At 37.5% G+C, this 13,521-nt stretch overlaps 1 long non-coding RNA gene across 11 annotated transcripts in view; it reads left to right on the forward strand.

Moving 5' to 3' along the window:
• LOC121108184 overlaps nt 1-13,521 on the forward strand; it is a 138,361-nt gene that overhangs the window by 62,726 nt on the left and 62,114 nt on the right. The window lies entirely within an intron of this gene.

Raw genomic sequence — 13,521 nt, forward strand, 5'->3', positions numbered from 1 at the left:
GAACAACAGATTGGCAATGAACCAGCTGTGTTTCCTTGTGGCCAAAGAGGCCATTGGCATTCTGTGGTTCATTAAAAGAGGATGGCCAGCAGGTCGAGGGAGGTGATCCTCCTCCACTCTGCCCTGTTGAGGCTACATTTAGAATACCACGTCCAGCTCTGGTCTCCCCAGTACAAAGAAGACAGAGATCTCCGAGGAGTCCACTGAAGGGTCACAAAGATGATAAAGGGCCTGAAGCATCTCCCACATCAGAAAAGGCTGAGTAACTTGAGTCTGTTCAGCCTGGGAAAAGAAAGACTGAAGGAGAATCTGATACATGTGTACTAAAGGGAGGTGGGAGACAACTGGATGAGGCCAGGCTCTTCTCTGTGGTGCGTAGCAATAGGACAAGGAGCAATGGCCTAAAATTTGAACACAGGAAGTTCTGTACTAACATGTGGAAGAACTTCTTTACTGTAAGAGTGATGGAGCACTGGAACAGGTTGCCCAGGGAGGTTGCAGAGTCTCCTATGGAGATATTCAAGACCTGCCTGAATGCCTACCTGTGCATCCCACTGTAGGTCACCTGTTTTAGCAGGGTGGTTGGATTCAGTGATCTCTTGAGGTCCCTTCCAACCCCTGCAATTCTGTGATTCTATAAAGCAAGATGGAAGACAAGGTCTTGACAGTAACAAGTCAACTCTTTATAGCTAGGCACTGATTATGAGCCATGCTTGAAGCCACTCTTGTAACCAAAGTAGTATTTGAATATCTGAATCTACGGTGAAAAGGCTTTAGGAATCTTAATGTACCTACATGAAATAAAAAGATCAGATCATTTACACATCTGAACTTTTGCAGTGGATAAGCCAAAACTTCTTCCTCTTAAAAGAAGGGAAAAAAGTGTTAGGAAAAAAAAAAAATGTTTGGCCTAAATTCTTTTGTATTTATCAAAAGTTTAACATCTTAACTAAAATATATTGCTTATTACAGATTACTGGGCCACTGAACATAAAGAAACATCATGAAATCTTCCAAGTTATTTCTAGGATAACACTGTGTCATGGGGAGAAAAAAGCACCAAACAACCAAGCAATGACAAGTTCAGTTTAGTGAGGGGAACAAATAAGGAACAGGCTGTGTCAGTAAAATGCTTTCATATTTACCCAACCACATACATGCACATTATTAACCAAGATATTCCATGAGTAACATTTTAATGAATTATCATCATCAAACCTAGGGAACTGTTGGACTCTATTCAGAATTGGACCCTCTCTAACCTGTTTCCACGCTGAGTCACAAGAACTCCAAAATACTTGCATTTACTTCAAAACATCAACTCAGAATAGTTAAGTCTCTTGCATTCTTCACAGCTGAGAGGCATCAAAGGCTCTGTAGCAGTCATATTATTATTTTTTATAGGGCACTAAGTAGTCCAGAGGTTTCAATTTCCTGACATTTCTAGTTTGCTTCTTCCTACACTTGTGGGCATGAATTACAGCCATCCTTACAAGGAGAATCCTTATTGGTCACATAGTGTAACTTTACTGGGGGAACCACAACCTAATTTCTTGTAAGCTTCCAAGAGTTTGAATTGACCATTTTCTTACAAGTCTTTTCATTGCAATATAAGAAGGCAACAAATAAAACAATGTAATGTATGTGCAAAAAGACAGCAGATATTACACATCTGGTCATTTATCATGGATCACTTTTCCATTAGTAATTTTACCCCAGGACTTGGGACACTCCTACTCTAATACTGTACTTAGTGGAGTTTCCCATGTAGAGGAAGAGAGCATGAGAAAAAGAGTCTTGGTCAGAAACATTCTCTATGTATCTTCAGTGAGTATTTAATCTCATTTGCACCCAATTCTGGTTTACCACGAAAGCAGATCTTTAACGTTTAGTTAATTTCTTTTTCTGAGCAGAGATTTACTTACATTAACAGGCTTGTACTTTGTGAACTACATTATGATGTAAGCTACTTATCATGCCTTGAGGATGCTGAAAAGAAGATCCCACATTACTCCGGTGCATGCTTGCAAAGTAGAAATAGATAACTCATTTGATAGCCACAGTAAATGTTAGTATCCTGGTACCATTTCAACCCAAAGTGAAGGGTGAGCAACTGTATGTTCTTTGCAAGGAATGACATACTCAGAGAATTTGAAGAAAAAAAACAAGCTTAAACATTCACAGCATAGATCAAAGCATCAGTTGCAGGATATCTCTTCTGAGCATTGATTTGAACTCATCTAAATTAAGGCATGTAACAAGTTGCTTAAATTAGGAATGCAATCCTGTAGTGGTAAGAGAAAGATTTTTCAGGTTGCTTGTTTCTTTTTGGATAAGTTTTAATTCCTCTGGTGTAGCAACAGAGGAAGCATAAAGTGATTACCATTTAGTGTTAGGTGTTTCTTTTAAGAACATATATGTGTGTGAGATGAATTTGGGTCTGGGTTTACAGTCTATCTGGGTAGAAGTTTCAGTTGCTACAGGCTCTTTGTGTTTTATTCTTCCTAATGGTCTAGGAAAAAAAAAAATATTTACTATGAAGCTATGCTTTCAATGTGGTGGAATATTTTGGCTTTCATTCTAGTTTTGAATGGAAAAAAAATATGTTAAAAATCATACAGATACTACAGTTAGATTATTTTGTTTGAAACAGTTACTTCTCGGACACACTGATTTATGTAATATCTTTTTGGAATGGGACATCTCTGGCAGAAGGCTTAATTAAGAAGAAAATGAAAAGTCATTGCAAACTGAGTCTCATGTTTTGTAATAACAGAATTTACAGACTGGTAACAAAATCACAGCCATAAACCGAATAAGCATAGAAGTAAACCTAATCTTCTGTTCATCGTTTTCCCTCCTCTGAAATTCAACAGTTGATTGATGGCTCTTTATTTTATTTTATTTTTATTTTTTAACTATATTTTAAGATCATTCACTAAATGTCTATACAAACAGCTGAAAAGGAAAAGACAAAATTATATTGTCCTATGATTACTAGCAAGGGTTATAAGAGTAAAATTTTCACTGGCTGCTATAAAATCTGAATCACAGAATCATTGAGTCATAGAATGGCTTAGGTTGTAGGGAAACTTAAAGATCACCTAGTTCCAACACCCCTGCAACGGGCAGGATTGCTAGCCATTAGATCAGGCTGCCCAAGATCCCATCCAGCCTGGCCCTGAATGCCTCCAGTGATGGGGCATCCATAACCTCTCTGGGCAACCTGTTTGAGCACCTCCCTACCCTTTAAGTAAAAAATTTCTTCCTGTCATCTAAACTAATTCTCCTCTCTTTCCCCCATGTCATATAACTATCAAACCACGCAAAAAGTTTGTCCCCCTTCCTGACTGTAAGATCCCTTCAAGTACTGGAAGGCCACAGTGCGGTCTCCCTGGAGCCTTCTCATCTCCAGGACCAGATTTTCAACTGGAAAATGTTGACTGACAGGAAGATTATTAGAAACAGAAAATTCTAAGTATCAATAGTAAATCAAAAGTGTACTACTTAGCACATTTCCATAATGTCAGAAAGTTTTTATTTGAATTGTGTGAGATTTCAAATTATGAAATGCATGACATTTAAAATAACCATTAGAAAGGCACATTGATAGTACTTTTTTGAACTCTGAAACATATTCAAAGAATTTTGTGAAGAAAAAAACAAAAAGTTGCATGAAAGCGAATATATCAGAAAAGTCTACCATACACTGAACACCATATTTAAAGTTTAATAAACTTCTTCCTAGTTCTACCAGTACTGCATGGAATTTTTTTGGATAGGCTAGAAAGGTATGTTCCACTGACATTTGCAGACGGGAGTCTCATGGCAGAAATACACATATGAAATACATTCTTAGAAATACTGTTTCTATGTTGTCAGCCTATTCGCAAAGAAGTAAGTAGTGGTAATGCTATTTGGTTATAAATGAGCTATGGAGTTTTCTCTAGATTTTGTCTTCAAAATAGAAATGTAAAAATGAGAAATTTATTTTAAAAATTTGGATCTCTGCTGCTTATTTGCTTACACATATATATCTGCATTCTGAGTAGATATGTTGAGGATATGGAACAGTGAGTAGACACTGTATCTTAGGGGCCTATGGAGTATATCTGGCCTCAAAGTCTTACATAGACTTCCTCTTTTGACTAGCTGACAGTGACTGAAGAAAAAGTGATTTCTGACACTTCCATAAAAGTTTCAGAGACAGTTCTTTCTGCTTCTGGTAACTGGAGGAGGAGTTCTACTTTCAGCTCTTCTTTCACTAACTCATTTTTCTTCATCAAATTATTCTACATATTCAGAATTCAGAAGTAACTGAACAACAGCATTAACATTCCCAGGACCTAGCATGTTTAATAGGAATAGTTTCTAATGCTAAGTATGCAATGAAAGAAGGCTTTTTTTGTTTTTATTTCTTTTTCTCTCTCTCTCTTTTTTTTTTATTAATCTTTTCTCTCTTTATTACTTTTTATTATTATTATTGTGGATTTTTTTTTCTTTTCATTCCTTCTATGCGATGGCATTTATGCAGAAATACAAAATCATGCTAAGAGAGTGGAAGGATGTGTGAGCTATTCTGAACAGAAAGCAGATGATGATAATGATGATGATGATGCCTTCCTAGCTCCTTATGCACTCCTCACTGGCAGAGCAGTAGGAGACACCAAAAAGTTTTTGGCTGGGCATAAACACCTCTCAACAACAACTAAAACACTGGTGAGTTATCAACATTGCTTTTCTCCTAAATTAGAATACAATGTCATACTAGCCACTACAAAAAATACCTCTATCCCAGCTGAAACCAGAACAATATTCACTACTTATTCCATAATATTTATCTCATGCTCAGGTTCCACACTTTCTAGTATATCCATTTGATATATACATACAAATGTCATCACTTTAGTCTATATGCCATCCTTCTATAATATCAATTCAGTTTGTTTAGTCTTTTACTTTGAGCTCTGTCATAACAGCCCTTAAGGCAAGAGAAATTGTATACAGTGTTGGGTTGGTGAAGCAATATGGTGAAGCAAGTACTGGTTCCAACACAACTGCTCTTATTTGGTTCTGTATCTGCTGCTTTTTGCTCAGTTCCAGCAAAAATCTTTTTCCATTAATCCCAGTGACTCTTACTGTAATACTATTGATAAGGCATATAACAACCACAGTAGTGATTACAATGTGGTATTTAACAATTAACATCAGAAAATTCAAATCAATGGCTATTCTCACCCAAAATCAAATACCCTTCAAGTATGCACCAGACTTCCCTGTCGTTCCACATTACCCATCGAGTAATCCTGGCTCCTTGAGCAAAGGCAGACTGACAGATAAATAAACTTGCCTTTACCCAAGCCAGGAATAACCCAGACTGTCTTGCCCAGGATATACGGATTTTGATTGAAAAGGGCCAGCTTGATTGTCAGATCTGCTAATTTTGAGCAACCAGGTGGCTTTTGATAAATATGAATCTCAATGTTTGAATGCCCCAGCACCCACTGTACTCAGTGTAGTCTTAAGGACTACAGTCCATTGTGCCATTAATTGTTCCAGAGGCTGGTGAATGATAGGGGATGTGATATACCCACTCAAAGCCATGGTCTTTGGCCCAGATGTCTATGAATCCCTCCATATATCAGACAGTGCTATCTGAAATAAGCACTGCGAAGCCACCTAGAGGGTGTCTACTGTGGATGGGTCTGTTCTCTACCCCCAGGCAGACTGAACTGCAAATGGTCCAGCTTTATACACAACAGATAGCCTTTCTGTAAGACTGTGGTGGCTGTCTGTGGTCTTTCTGTGTTTTATCTTGTAGGTTTCCTTCCAATCCTTTTGAACACTAGAAATAGTTTACCAAACTCTGGAAGAAAAATATTGAGCTAAATTAAATGCTGTGCAGTTTCCCACTGTTCTCTTAGTTTTTTTCTCTCTAGATGATTGTAGCACACTGGCTATTTGTAGGTATAAGGGCCTTTTCTGCCACTCAGTGAGCTTTTAAAACTGTCACCTAGTGCATGAAATTCTGTAATTTCAGTCCCTACTGCATGCTGCTGTTATTCTGTCTTGTTCTGCAAAGATTTTAAAAGCACATAACCTTAAGAACTTATTACTATCGTAATATGCCTATGCTTGCATGCATAGATCAGAGTTGCCATTTATCATTCTGGTGAAAAACTTCCTATCAATTTAAAATATTATTTTAATTTCATTCCCATTTTTAAAAAGTGACAAAAAAAGGTACTGATTTTAACAGTTTAGAAATGGGACCCTAAATTCATAATCTGTTAAACTGTGGTAGAGTTAACCTTGGACTTAAACCCTGTGATTCAACTAATCTCTTTTTCAGTGTCCCCTTTTATCTTAAATCATACTAATTTCCTCTGTAGTCAGTGGAGAGTTATAGGCATTCATAGCTTACAGCTATGACCTAATTTAGACACTGTTTCAGAAGGAGAAATTTCATTTGAGAAGTGTCAGTCTCTTTCAATTCACTATCAGTTCCATAAGGTAATCTACAAGATCAGCTGTAATACAAGTAGCAATGTCATAGGCCCCCACAATCAATTTAATTGTCTAAATAAGTATCTAGTGTCAAGTGGATCTGCAAGAGTATTCACTTGTTCTTCAGCTGTCAGTCTGAAATAGTGCATATTTTCCTTACATTGCCGTACTTTATCCCTTTAAATATGTCTGAAGTACTCAGTGATGTGCCAGGAGCACGATTTGACTATGTCAGGTAACAGAAGCATAATTCTATGCTAATATCAGATGAAGTAAATATCAGAGTAGGATTCAGCTCAGTGTTAAATATCTAGGTGTCTACTTACCAGTCGCTACAAGTGAAGTACTCTGAACTGTAAACATCATCTGGGATCATATTAATAAAACACTATAAAAGCTGGAGTCTGAGGTTCAGTTCATCATGAATTGGACATATGGAATGAAATAAATTTCTTTAACATATGTATCTAGAGCAAGTTGAGATTCCTTAAGAAATATTCCTTGACCTCCAGAAATTGGTTTTGTAAATTATGGTCTCCTCCTATGGTCCTGTGTCTCACTTGTTTCTGTGGAGGTCTACTGGATGGTCTATTGATAAAGTTCACATTATTTTGACTGGAATTATACTGGAAGTATAATGTGTCTTTGTGAATTCTTCTAGGAAAAAGTCTGTGAATTCTACTCTAGTATGTGTACTCAGAATTAGTTATGATAGCAAATTTTTATTTCTTACAAAAATGTTCATGCTGTCATGTGATGGCCTGCCTGTTTACTTTACATTTTCTTCCTTTTGTATGCTTTTGTCTATGTTTATATTATTCTGCTCTGTGCAGTCACATTAATACAGTTCTGAATCTTAGTTTTCTGTCTGGACTATATTTCATTTCCTGCCAGTACTTTTATTTACTCTAAGGAGTGAGGTCTCAAACCACATATAATGCCACATTTTTGTCCATGTTACGCATACGGACCAAATTTATCTAACAACCTCCAATTTACTACAATTTTCTGTTTCTCAAAACAAAATACCAATCACAGCAAGGGTGTTGTTTTATCTCCTGGGGCACCTTTCCAACTGTGTTACGAGCACGAGGTAGTTGAGCTGTAGCCACCTCGTTTCGTAGCACCATAATCACAGACTAAGTTTTGTCGGTGTACATGACCCTGTCACCTGTTGTTTTACATCATTACAGTGGTTTTGTTAGAGCTGAAGTATCAGCTACACGAAAGGAAGATATGGCCTTACCAAGATGAAAACAATATGCTATAATAGCAAGATTGCTCCTCTGATAGATTTTTTCTCATGCTATTATAAAACAGATTTCACATCAGTATTATTTTGCTGTAAGTTAGAACCAAGTCTTATACATTCTTTTTCACAAATGAGTGCTCACATACAACCTTACCCGGTGCGAGGTCACTAACTCACAACTTGGTAGTAGGCAGACGTTTGCTGTCAAGCAGAACATCAGCTGACTCAGAATCAACATATTGCTTCCATCATACTAAATTGCTTGCAAATCTCAAAACAGACTTGTAGGAAAAAAAAAAATGTAAGGCTTGTTGAAAATCAACTAGGACAACTAGCACTAAACACAAAGCCTTGGTCTGATGCACAGTTTGTTTTCTGACTGAAGTTTCTCCAGAACAGTGTGTTCCCCACTGTGCAAATTTATTACTCGCAGCCTTTGGGATTTGTTTGTTTCCCATGCAGTTTGAGCTGCTGGCTCTACTTTGGCTATACCATCTGTTGTTCTTCTCTCCTCTTTCCTAGCATTTCTCTTTCCTTGTGTCCTCCATTCCAAGCTATATTAACCAGTGCTTGCCTCAAAGGGTATTTGAGATCTTTTAGTTTAGCTGTCAATACTGTCAAGTGCCTGTGATGGAGAACCCTGAATCCCCTTTCAAATCTTCCAAGAAGTATTAAACTGCTTTAAAATATAACTTAAGTTTAGCCTTCTGGAAAACTGCTTCATCTGTATTTGGATTTTGCACCTCTATTACTAATTTTTCATACATTTCTTCTTCCCCCAAGGTAACATTTTCCTATCTCAATATAGATTACTCTTTCAATAGTAAGATATCTTGCCATAGTTTGTACTTTTTCAGTCCTTAATTACTCAAATCATCTAAGTGTAAAATAATACACAGCTGAGAGTTTGAAAACTGTATCATAGTCATTTGTTTCTATGAGAATTCTGTCAGAAATACACCAGAATTAACATGGACTAGGACACTGGGACACCAAACGGAAAACCAGCAAACAACTGTTTTTTAAATCTCATGTTTTTTAAAGAAATGACATACCCGAATCATTGTGAATGTGGCATACAGTTTTTGTCTATGCATTCCCCTGCAATTATGGTTTAAGATATTTTTTTTCTTTTCTCTTGGATAAGAATTGTTGCATGAAAAAAATGAAGAAAAGTTGGAGTGATGTCAGCCTTTTGAGTCTGAACTGATACTGCAGTATGCATATTCTATATTTACTCTGAAATAGTTTGCTCTTTAAAGCAAGTCACAGCCATTTTAAACACCTGTGAGTGCATGGAGCGCTGGAACACAGTGTTAGCTCATCCATGTGGTTATGTGCATTAACACTCTATTGTTTGGATTCTCATGTGTGCTTTGTATCTTGTATCCCCTGGGCACAGCTTTGTTTACCTCTGTGCAGTAGGTAAGGTGACTTCATGAATTATGGTTTAAGTAACAAGGAGACCATACAGAGCTGCTTTAATATGGAGACAGAGAATGAAGGAGTACTTATTTTGTACATGGCTACATAATAATAAATTTATGCCCCAAGTAACTACTCTGTAATTTTCCAGAATATCACATTTGGCTGCTTTCTTCCTTATAAACTATGATTTTATATTGAAACCTCAGTATTCAATGAGAAAACTCTTATCACAAAAAAAAAGCCTGTCCCATTCATCCTCCCATTTCATATAAATGGCACAAACACAACTGATAAATTGCAATAATAATAATAATAATAATAATAATAATAAATGGCTATGTGGGCAGTGATATGCAAGAAGGTAACATTGACTTTGTGTTGTTTCCAGTATCTTGAACCGTCAAGTGGGTTGCTTTTAATATTTGTTTGATTAGTTTCTACTGGAGAGAAGTAGGCTCGTGCCCTTGAAATAGCACTTTTTGAATATTACAAAATATATAGCCAGAAATGAGCTCCTTCAGTAGAGGGCAGATGCATTAGTCAAGTATTAAAAGACTTGATCTGTTTACCAAGTCGAACTAGTTACACTGACTGTATAATGTAATCTGTTCTACGCTATAAATTATCTTCTACCTTTCAAAAATGGGAAGCAGCTGATAAAGACCTCTGAGGAATTTGCCATCCCTCAGCCCATCCATCTGTCCTGCCTTCTCTGGCTTTTGGAGAAACAGCTGTCTTTAAACATTATACAGTAATTCTATGCCAAATAAATGCATGCAGTACTGAAGCTAGTATTGTCTTGTGTATCTTAAAGGTGATTAATTTTTTATCAGGTTTTAAGAGATGCATTCATTTATTCAACAAGCTGAACAATAAGCATGAACTGTGGAATGTAGATTGCTTCCTGTGTTTCAGTTGTTAAATAGCTGATATATCCCACTGGAAAAGCAAAATATTTGTCCCACGGTTTATATTAGTGTCACAAAAAATTATATGTAACACTCATAATAAAGAGATAATAGTGATGTTGCACTGCTTTAAGCAGACACAAGCAGTGAACAAACTTCAATGCTCAACAGTTTATTCCACTGAGAGGATCAAATTTTTGCAAAATGAAACTACAACCCTGTTACTGTGTTATAAAAAATAATGTGTACTATTTACATAACACAATTATTGAATCAATATTTTTTGACCAGGTGATTTTACAGGTAGCAGGAGCTATGAAATGCCAAAGAGAGAATTAGTCAAAGTATAATGTATTCAATAACTTGAATGGGATTCATCCTGTTTAAGGGTGTAAGCCAGCTGTCTAACTGTAGTCAGTTGGAGCTATTATAAACAATCAAGGATACTTACTGGTACAACCTTCAGCCACCAAATCAGAATCACTAGAATCCCTTATATACCTTGTGTCATACCTGTGAGGCTCCCATAGGTGTCTTAGGTAACCCACAGCACATCAAATGCCACTACAGATCTATCTTTAGGTTTCTAAATGTTAGTCTAGTGGTGATATCTATACCCGAGATAGTCATCTTATTTACTATTCATTAAAAAAAAAAAAAAAAAAAAGAAGAAGAAGAAAGAAGAAAAAGAGAGAGTGAGATTGTAGGGCATGATGTGTATTATTATGCTGTGCGTGTGGTATACTGCCTACCAAAATACTTGTTGCTTTTTGCTGTTCATGGAGCCTAGTACTCACCTCAGATGCTGACATTCACGTGTGGTCAAACAAGTCCCAGGCTTTTCTTCTAATAAATGAAATGTGCCTGTTGAAAATATTAAGGCATTGGCAATCTGGATCCTCTTCTTGATTAGAAAAGTAACTCCAAGAAACTCTGTTCTCAGAAAACATTATCTTCCTTGTCACTGTTAAGCAAAGTCAATCAATCCAATTACCAAATTAGTATGAAAAGGTGCCATAATGTCCACTTGTATTATTTACTGGGGACAATCCAAGTGGTTAGTGCACCAGGATCCCTGAAGTGTTCTGCTATTTCTTTTGAAAGAAAATTAGTGGGCAACAGACAAGAGAGTACAAAATTACCTTAATCTCCCTTTAATTACAAATGTGCAGTTTCTGCAGGCAGACTTTGAACTGAATGGATCTGAAAAATAGAAAAGTACCATCTTGGCTTGCACATTAGAAATTAAAAGCTAAAATTCCTCTTAGAATCATAGAATCATTAAGGTTGGAAAAGATCTCTAAAATCATCTAGTCTAATGATCACCCCCACCATGCCCACTAAACCATATTCCTCTATGCCACATCTACACGCTTCTTGAACATCTCCAGGGACAATGACTCAACCACCTACCTGGGCAGCCTGTTCCAATGCATTATCACTCTTTCTGAGAATAATTTTTTTCTTAACATTCAACTGGAACCTCCTCTGGTGCAACTTGAGGCCATTCCCTCTTGTCCTATAGCTGTTACCCTGTGGAAGAGACTGATCCCCACCTCACTACAACCTCCCTTCAGAGAGTTGTAGAGAGAAATAAAGTCTCCTCTGAGCCTCCTCTTTTACAGACTAAACAATCCTTGTTCCCTGAGCTGCTCCTCATAAGTCTTGTGCTCCAGACCTATCACAGCTTCGTTGCCCTTCTCTGGACATGCTCAAGATCTTTAGTATCTTTCTTGTAGTGAGGGGCCCAAAACTGAACCTAGTACTCAGTGTGATCTCACCAGAGTTGAGTACAGTGGGACAATCATCTCCCTGATCCTGCTGACTATACTTGTTTCTTATACAAGCCAGGATAACATTGGCCTTCTTGGCCACCTGGGCACGCTGCTGGCTCATGTTCAGTTGGCTGTTGATTCCCACCCTCATATTCTTTTTTGCCAAACATCTTCCCAGCCACTGAGCACCAAACCTGTACTGTTCCATGGTATCATGACCAAAGTGCAGGGCCCAAAACTAGGTCTTGTTGAACTACCTCCTTTTGTCCTAAGCTCATCGACTCAAATTGTCCAGGTCCTTTTGTAAGGCCTTCCTACCCTCAAGCAGATCAACACTTCCTCCTAGCTTGGAGTCATCTGCAGACTTACTGAGCATGCACTCAATCCCCTCATCCAAATCATCGATAAAGATATTAAACAGGACAGGCCCCAATACCAGCCCCTGAGGAACACTATTCATGCCAGCTGGATTTAACTCCATTCACCACCATTCACTGGGCCCAGCCCTCCAGCCAATTCTTTACCAGCAAAGAGTGTATCTGTTCAAGCCATGAACTGATGGCTTCCCCAGGAGAAAGCTGTGCAAGACAGTGTCAAAGACTTTGCTGAAGACTAGGTAGACTACATCAACTGCCTTTCCCTCATACACCAGGTGTGTCACCTGGTCCTAGAAGGAGATCAGATTGGTCAGATAGGACCTACCTTTCATGAGCCCATGCTGGATGGGCCTGATCCTCTGGTTGTCCCAGACATGTTGCATAATCACACTCCAGGTGATCTGCTCCATGACCTTCCCCAGTACCAAGGTCAGGCTGACAGGCCGGTAATTCTTTGGGTCCTCCTTCTGGCCTTTTTTGTACCTGGGCATAATGTTAACAAGTCTCCAGTCACCTGGGATGTCCCTGGTTTACCAGTGTTGCAGATAAATGATGGAAAGTGTCTTGGTAAGCACTGCCATTGGTAACTGTGCTGATATAATGAAGTTAAATTACTATAAAGCAGTTGTCCTCATCTTTCATTAAATTCTGATGAAAATATCACTGTACAAAATCAACAAAGCTTAAATATAAACCAGAAAATATATTTCAAATAGTAATTGTACATGAAAAATCATTATACAACTGCATGCTTAACCACGTGCCACTGAAAGGCTAGTTCTTGCTTTTTAACTTCATCATCAATTATGTGGTCAGATTTGCTGAGAATGGATAATTAATGAGTGATAATTAATGAGGAAAGACCAAGTCTGCTAACTTAGATTGCTTAGGAAAATGATTTTGCTTTGGACATTATGTGTTTTAACACAGCCAAATGAAAGGGCAGATAGCAAGGAGCAAAATATATAGGTCACTTGCAGTTCAGAAAATGGTCTTCTGGTGTTCAGTGACATTGAAGGACTTCAAGGAAATAGTAGCTAATTAAGTGAACATGTGCTCCCGGGAAACATTATAGCTAAGTAGGTGAACATGTTTTTAAGATGTATAAGTAAAAAAAAAGTTAAACAGAATAGAGAAGGCTATATTTGTGTTCAGCACTTAACAGATATTTACAAGGATACTTACAGATAGTTTTGGTGACTATCTTAAAGAAGGATATTGAAATATTAAATGATAAAGAGATAAATAGAAAGCTCAAGAACTGGGAAATTAAT

The sequence above is a fragment of the Gallus gallus genome, chromosome 1 (assembly GCF_016699485.2).
Source record: "Gallus gallus isolate bGalGal1 chromosome 1, bGalGal1.mat.broiler.GRCg7b, whole genome shotgun sequence".
NCBI classification, from domain to species: domain Eukaryota; kingdom Metazoa; phylum Chordata; class Aves; order Galliformes; family Phasianidae; genus Gallus; species Gallus gallus.